This window comes from Alligator sinensis, unplaced genomic scaffold, assembly GCF_000455745.1.
Source record: "Alligator sinensis unplaced genomic scaffold, ASM45574v1 scaffold685_1, whole genome shotgun sequence".
In the NCBI taxonomy this organism is placed as follows: Eukaryota; Metazoa; Chordata; order Crocodylia; family Alligatoridae; genus Alligator; species Alligator sinensis.
Window position 1 is genome coordinate 1,302,797 of NW_005842336.1, and position 6,268 is coordinate 1,309,064.

Genomic DNA, 6,268 nt, shown 5'->3' on the forward strand with positions numbered 1-6,268 from the left:
TGGGGTGGGGAAGAGGAGGTGGTTATTCACAATTGTTTGAATTAATTCATGTATGAAAATTATAATTTTAACTTTTGTTTGTTTACCACTTGTATTAAAACAAAAAAACCCCAACAACTTCATGCTGCCAAATGTTGCCATAATCACAAGTAGTATTTGACCTGTTCAGTCTCCCTTAAAGCTTCTCTTTCTGTTGAACTATCCCTTATGTCTGAATAGGGATGCAAGTTTGGACTTGAAATCATCTTTATGTGACTGGTTTTTTGTTTTATTTCATCCTGATTTCATGTAATGCTTTGTGTTAGAATACAGAGTTACTCAATGGCTCCTTTTGGATTTAATTTTTGTTCAGCAGTATGATGTGGTACAAAAGATCAAGTTATTACAGAAGTAATAATTTGTACTGCATTCTGAATACACTATATTTTTTTGTATTTTATTGCTATTGGTATCTGAATGGAAATGTAGTTTATCATGAGTGTTACTCCTTCCTCTGACTTATCAAAGATGTTGCAATTAAAGTAACTGTTAAAAGGTACACTGATCAGACAGTACTTGGAATACAGAATCTGGGTGATTATATAAATTGTTTACAGACAAGTACTAAATATTTAACTCTTAGGAATTATCCAAATGTGGGAGAACTGAATATCAACCCTGGAAGGCTTGTGGGTTGTTACCTCTGATGTGTTTGTTATGCTCCTCTGTTTACTAGATGGTCCAGTAAGTTGTACTCTTCATTTAGCAAATAAGAAAACGTGGGCCTTGAGTCCATGGTAAGTTTAAATACATCTTGACTGGGAGGAACTACACTTCTTAACCAACTAATTTATATCCCATTTTTATGGTTTGGTTATAGGTATTACTTTGTTAAACTTTTCTTGCCCCATCAACTAAAATACTGTTTCTGCTATAAAATGTGGGTATGGTTGCAAATAGTTAACAGGATCACTATTGCAGTATACTTCAATTTCATTTAAACCATGTAATGTGTGTACAGTGGTTTGAAAAATATAAAAATATTCAGTACATTACAACTTGCTTCATGTGGATACCTGACCTGCGAGCCTTTGAACTTTGTGTGAGTATGAGCATAATCTTCATTAGTTTTCATCTGTTAGCCTCACAAAACTCTTAACTCGCCTGGGAACAGTAACTGTCTGAGCAAGTAAATTGAGCCCACTCCTACATGCACTTATAGACATGCTTAGTTTTACTCGAAGTATAGTTTCCTTGAAGTATTTGGATCTAGGAGTGAGTAGGCTTAATAATAGCCTACACACGTGGCTACAAGATCAGGACCAAGGGTGGTTCATTTTCCTAATTGCTAGAGAGAGAGTGTATCTGTGTGCATGAGAGTGAGGGTTAGTAAACTTCACATTTATTTTGCAAAGATGGTTAATCCATTTCTGTTTTTGAAGCAAAGTGCTTTACCAAGGATTAGTATCCAGACTGCTGAGTCCTGTTTTACTCGTGTGTTTTAACTTGCGGGTTTATCATGGATGACATACTGAAAACCTGAACACTAATTATTCTGGACACACAGAAATCAGATTGGAATGAAGAGAGAGATGCCAAAAAGGTAACTTCACATGGCACTTGAAGCATAGTTTTCTAGTGATACTTCATTCATGCGCGTTATTAAAGGTTAATATGTCTGTGACAGAGTCTGAATTTTGATTGGTCAGTAGTTGACATCATCACCTTTATGGTTTTACTCTGGCATGCCAGTTGAGGTCTAAGCCTTGTCTACTACAACCAACCAAAGCATCATGTTTTCCAGCTAGATAATTCATTAAACTTGCTGTGCATTGACATATGCTGTAAATCTTATATTTTATTAATAAAAAGTTTATGCATAGAATAAACTTTACTTTTGTCAGGTTGCTTTTTATTTTCCACTTTCTCCAGTTCCCATATTTCATAAGTTGTTGGGGTTTTTTTTCTGGTTACTAGTTTGTTTTCCAGAAGCAGAAGTAAGTAGCTCATGGCTTCACTAACTCCTGTATTGCTGTATCTGGACTGACGTCTAGAGATCCCGGAGGGTTTTCACACAGGTTTTGTCCTTAAGCATAGAAGAGGAGGACAATAGTAGTGGACTAAACCTGCTCTTCTACAACCTGCTCCCACCCTTTGAGTCTATGATATGGCTTAAGTTACCAACTCACATCATTTTAAAGTAAAGGCATGGTTTAAAATTGGTTTAGAGGAATGGTGCAAACCCCTGAGCTGAAATACTTCATGCAGTTCAACCTAGTTTATATCAGATCATTTTACCATTGAGAGATTGTTTAAGCAAATGTAAAATAGTTTTTATTCCCCTTTTTGGGTTTAGCTGTATTACTTGTCAGACTGCTGGAACTTTGCATGTATAGAGAGGGTCCGTAGCAAAACTCCCATTGACTTCAATGATCTCAAGTCCCCATTTCTTTGGGGAGGGGGCTGCTGTGTTCATCTAGTCATGCCAAATACACAAATGAGGGGCCCTCTTCCTCTTTTTATGCAGTTGCTGAATAAGGTTTTCAACTTCTCATTTAGTCTTTGTATCTGTTACAGAGGAACATTTCCTACTCTTCTGTCTCCAGCCTCAGAGTGCCAGGGCCAGGTGACGCGATATGGTGGGAGGAAGCTTTTCTCCTTGGGGAAAAGGCTACTGGTAGTCTGAAAAGGAAGTTTCTGAGTTGTCACGGAGTATTACGGAATACTTGTAGGGGCATAAGGCTTAATATTTTGCAATATTTTATTACTGGTGTAAGACGTTTTTAACTATGTTGGGCTGTTGTTATAATTGGAGTCTTACATCATAAGGTATGATTAGCTAGGAATAGTCACTTCCCGTGGGCTGGTGTAACTGATGTCTTTAGCCTGATGATGACTAAGGGTGCACAGAAGGCATGTTCCAGCTCAGTTCCAAAACCACCCTCTGCTTAAGTGTTTACTGAGCAATAGGAGACCTATCTATTGGCCCTTAGGCATGTGGTTTGCTTCAGTGGATCATGGGAGCATTTTTTGTATTAAGTGGTAGGAAATGATTGTACCATAGTTAAGACATCCATATGGCACCACTGGCCTCTTGGACTTCTTTGTGTATATTTGCTAACAGAGAATAACTTTTTATTTAGCCTGGTATTCAAATTTTTAGGTTGATAAAAGACTGGAATCGTTGGAAAATAGCAGGAGCAGCAAAGGATAAAACTAAATGCTTCATAGCTGTCATAATACAGGTCAGAGACCTAGTCATAACTACCCGTGGTCTGGTTCATTCTAATATAACATGTCTCTTCACTCTTCCAACCCAAAGTCTAACCATTTCTTTTGAGTTCCGACAGTATTTGAACCATTTGGAAAATTCAGTCTTCACAAGTCCTCTAAAAGAACTGTTTGACAAACTTTTTTGGTGCAATACTTGTTATTCCAGTATCACCCAATGTGACACTAAAAAATGCTGCTTAGACTGGTGAGGGATCAAGGGTATGGACAACTGTTAGGTTTACTCCAATAGGGGGTACTAGGCAAATGCTAGTTTCTTGAAAGTAGCTATTTGTTTCAGTTGCCAGCTCACCAAAGTCTATTTGGTCTAGTATAGCTGCCTGCAGATGTCAAGGAGTATTTTCACTTTTCCATCTTTCAGTTCAGCTTAACCACAAAGAAAATTGAACCAAGGCTCTAGGACAAAAACATTTGTAGATAATCTAGCACTAGAGCCCTGACCCGGGGTTGCACATATCACTTGAAGCTATAACACAAATAACTAAGCCGTTTTGTTTGTACACGCTGTAATCTACTGCAAGACAAGTGGAGAGGATGGAGGAACGTAACTTGATCTCTGACGCATCCATAGCCATGGCATGGCTGATTCTAGGGCATCAAGTGAAATTTGTGAGGTTTTGATCTCTGTTGTAAGCAAAAAACCCCAACAACCTCCTCCCCCCCCCCCCCCCAAATAGAATTATTGCTGTTTTTGAGAGCTGTTAGTTTATCCTTGTTGGATACTTGGATACATGCCATAGACTGCTTAAGAGTTCTTAGAACAAACCACGGGTACAAACTGTAGTGAGATCAATTCAGGTTGTGTTTGTTTGTTTTTGGTTGGGTAGACCAAATAAGTGTCAAGCACAGTGCACATGTTCTGTACCAGATGGCTTGCACTGATGTTCATGACAAAAATTTCTCTCCTGCTGGTGTGATATCTTCTGGTCCTCCCATCCTGGAGGCCAGGCCATTAGCAGTGATACCTGGAACAACTTACTCTTAAAACAGTTCGTTTCATCCAAGAACACAAATTACTTTACGAAGGCCATGAAATGTCCCAAGAGCCTTGGGTTGCAGGTAAATGTATTAGAAGAAGCTTCTCTAGTGCTTGGAACATGGGGCTAGAAGTTCTACATAATATTCCTATTTTAGCCACTGACTTGCTCTAATGGTAGCTAATTGATTTTTGACTCATTTATTTTAATATTCCCATCTTACTGATGATACCTTTTTGACAGAAATTTAAAATGAGGGGATTTTGGGATGATGCTACAAACATGCAAAGGATTTACATAGCTCACAGTATGCTAGGTTTCATATGTTAATTTTGCAATATGGGTTTATTGTTTGGATTCCAGTTCTTAGAAAGCAGCAAGCAGCATTTAACCTGTTGTGAATCAGATTTATCAGCTTGACATTGTTTTGACCCATTAAAACTATCATGGATCTCAATTATTTTTCCCTGAGATGATTGGTCCTTTTTTCTAAATGTACTTAGTCTTCTAATAATACCCCAAAAGGGCATTTGAAACCATTTTGATTTGGGTGTTTGGTCAGCTTTTGAATTAAGGTCAACTTTACGAAATGCTGGTACCAAATTGCTGGCTGTGGGACTCTGGTATCACTTCCCTGAACCTTAAAATATTTTTCATCCCCTATTAAACCTATCTGATGATGCACTTGGGGAGGTTGTGGCAGCAGTAAAAAATAAATGGGTTTCTTAATGGGTTTATAGGTGTAGTTCATAGCTACTGATACAAAAATATTTTTGTCTGTATTTGTGCAACGTGAAGATAAAGAAGGAATTGCTTTTTATGAAATTAGAAGCAGAGTAAATAGATTCCAGTTGCAGCAGTCTGGATCCATCTGTAAGGGTATTAAAACTTGCAGGATAAATCTTTTAGGGTGGGGATGAAGAGAGTAAAAGTACAACTCACATTCTGACACTTTAAGACTGCTGGATTGATGACAGGGAAGGGCTTCAAGTTATGCTGCTTTTGTTCTCTGTCTTCCTCTAATGGAAATGTTTGTAAGTGAAGAGTATAGGAGAAAAGGCAGGCATTGATCTTTCATGGGTATGTCTACATGTTCATTAATGCACCATTACAGTGTATTAAGTTAGTACCTGTTGTTATTAACTTAATGAACTATAATCGGTGTTACTGCGCATTAGTGCAGATGAATGCTTGCTGGTGACACTTAATGTCCATTGGACCAATTCCACTGTGCGCTAGCACAGATGAATGATTTTTTGCCAGCCACACTAAAGTGCAGTAGAATTAGTCCAATGGGCATTAAGTGTCTTGTGTAGATATACCACATGGATCACAAGCCGGTGCAGGAGTAAGAAAATCATTTGTTTGAACTGAAGGGGGAGATGGAAAGGTTGATCACCACTGGCTATAAAGGCAGGTAGACGGGGAGGAGTTATTGCCTCCTTGCACATGCACTACATGCTTTTCAGAGGTGCAGGACCCCTTGGAACATGTCTGCTGTTCCTTTTTGCACTATTTTTTTCTTTTAGGTTAAAAAAAAGAAAAAGCCTAGTTTTTCTTTTGCAAAGAACTGGGGGGTTTTCTAGAAATCTCTTAGGTTTCCCTTGAGCTTTGTACTGCTCTGGCCTGTATCCTCCTTGCAGGGAAAACACTGCACCGGGGCCCAGAGCAGGCAGCCTGGGTATAAACTCCGCCCCCTCCCCTTCCTCTTGCCTATTCGTATCTGAGCTGGGGGTGTTCTCCCCACCCCATGCAACGCATGCGCAGTGAGACCCCTGCCGATTAGCGCATGCATACTGCGGGGCGCCTGGCGTGGCTGGATGGCACAGCGCATGCGCAGTTTCATGCCATGACGCGCACAGCGTCCCAGCGCCTGCGCGGTTGTCAGGGGCGGGGCTTCCCAGCTGTGCCTGCGCTGTGGAGGGAGGCGGGGCTGCCGGAGCCGAGCGGGTTCCGGCTTGTTGTTGGTGTCCCGAGCCCAGAGGCTTCCCACCCGCCGGCCGCCGCGCGGCGCCCTGTCT